This window comes from Myotis davidii, unplaced genomic scaffold, assembly GCF_000327345.1.
Source record: "Myotis davidii unplaced genomic scaffold, ASM32734v1 scaffold552, whole genome shotgun sequence".
In the NCBI taxonomy this organism is placed as follows: domain Eukaryota; kingdom Metazoa; phylum Chordata; class Mammalia; order Chiroptera; family Vespertilionidae; genus Myotis; species Myotis davidii.
The window spans coordinates 528,343-530,749 of record NW_006283439.1 but is presented as its reverse complement, the minus strand read 5'-3'; positions in this window follow the sequence as shown (position 1 = coordinate 530,749).

Sequence of the window (2,407 nt, the reverse complement as noted above, 5' to 3'; positions counted from 1 at the left end):
TCCGATCAATGCGCGGTCAGCCCCTCCATTTATTCAGGCCTCCTTTAATAAAACGTAAAGCGAGAGACTCCTTTAAGTGCAATGAGTCTACTTTTGTATTTTATTTCTTGAGACTTTATTGTGAGCATCAATAAATACATTGATTTTGCATTCATTGTGTACAGTGAGCTTGCTGCGTTATGTACTAATTGCCATCGTTTCCCTATAGTGTGCTTTGGACAGCCCGGGCATGTATTTCCATCTAAACGGCGTGTTTATGCTCTTTATTTCTGCTCAAAATCCATCCTCTTTCTCTCCTTCGATTGCCGCAGGGGCAGGGCCTGCGGTTCAGAATCGCAAAGCGGGCGGCCTGTGTCTTCCTCGTCCATCCTCAGCCTGAGGGTTATATTTGTCGCCTGAACACCGGCTGCGGCGGCTCTGCAGACACCCTTGGTCGGATCAAGAAAACCCTCTTCACTTTCAACAATAAAGATAATTTTTTAAAAAAATTCTTCTTTTTCCAGTTTGCGAAGCTGTTTTACTTTTTCACAAATGAGGGCGGCGTTTTGTGAAAATGCTCTCACCACATCTAATACCCTCAGCTGCTCCTTCCTATTGCTTCTCCGTGGAGAGAGCTGAAGTGTCGCTTTTCAGTGTTGAACAAAGCGAGCGTCCCTAGAAGAACAGGCTTGGTCTGTGATCTATTGTTCCCTTAAACACGCGAGAGGCAGCATGCTGGCCTCCGGGTTAAAACGCTTCACTGACATTCATGTGAGAGAGCGGCGTGCGCTCAGGGGTTGGATTGTCACTCTGTGGTTGTCACCTCTCTCTCTGGACAGCGGAGATGCATCCCCACGGCCTCTGCTTTCCTTTGTCCTGTTTCGGGGACCCCTGGTCTCTGTAACTGAACTCGAGGCTCCTAGAGGCTGTGCCCCAATGATCCGTCTCCAGGTGACTCCCCTCAGCTCCCCGGGGGAGGAGCCGCGCCCCCTCGAAGCCTCCTCCGTTCGCTGTGGCTCAGGCCACGAGGCAGGAGTTTAGGGAACCAGCTGCTCCGTGGGTGGGGAAGGACGCGGAGCCGCTGGGGCTCCAGGCTGGAGAGAGGAGCTCTGACCCTGGGCGGACAGCTGGGGAGACCCCAGCCAGGCTCCAGTCGGTGCCCTGCCAGCCCACATTCGGGGAAAAGATAGGACAAAAGTGTACTCGACCCTCCCAGGACTGCAGCCGCCCTGGGCCGAGCTAAGCCACTGAGGGTGCGATCCAGCCCTCGGGTGGCGCCGGACGGAGCTGAGGGGAGTCACCTGGAGACGGATCATTGGGGCACAGCCTCTAGGAGCCTTCACCTGTCGTCCCGGATCCCCTTGTCTTCTCGGCCTCTGGCCCCTCTTCCGACCTGTCAGGCATGAGGGGAACAGATGCAGAATGTCTCACTCACCTGAGGGGACCCCTGCCCCTGGCAGGCTGGCTGCCCAGGTCCCGCTACCTACAGCTTCAGGTGCTGTAAACACGCATGTTTCCTGACCCGGCAGGTCAGCTGTTCTGTTGGGGGGAGGCGGGGAAGACACAGCGGGGAGGGGCTGTCCTTCTGCACGCCAGCCCGCCCGCCGGGATCAGACCGACAGGAGGTGTGAAGCCAACAGCTCTTTCCGTGTCACTCACTGGCTGCCTTCGTGCCCCTGAACTGTAGTCTCCACACTCACATGGCCTCACTAAGCTGCGGGGATCAATACCACGTCCACGCCTCAATCTCCACGGCCTGGGCCCCACCGGAGCCCAGGGATGTCCGTCTGAACCAAACACCCTCCCGCCGTCCAGCCTCCCACGGAGCTCAGCTGTCCTAAGGGGCCTCCCTGTTCCTGGTCAGTACACACACACCAATGCATATTCACATACATAGACACATACATACACTCACACACATACACAAAGGGATGCTACCCTGAGAATCAATGAACAGGGCTCCACGGCCAAAACTGGGGTCAGGAAGCAACATCCTCTGGCAACAAATCCCGTGGGTGTAAGATCAGAAGGCGATGCCACGAATGACACGTATTTTTCATCCCAAATCTGAGGGCTTTTTTTTACAAGTATGTGAGGGTCACCCAAAGAAATACAGCGTTTTACACAGAACTGCAGACAGCAAATCTTTGAGCAAGCATGAGCTCAGTAAATACTTTTTATCTTTTGTTTGAGCTAAAAGACGAGCGGGACAGAAAGGTTCGCTGTATCAGCTATAATAACCCCCTTGCCGAGGAGGACAGATTATTGACTCAAGTCTGTTCATCTCATCCTCCTGCAGGGACCCCCCGGAGCCCTGGCACCTCCCTCGTCCCGGCTCAGGGTGTCGTACGTCCCTCGTCCCCCCTTGTGCCCCTGAACCTCTCACTCCCGTGGGGTCTCTGACTGTCGTGTGTCGGGGGGGGGGGGC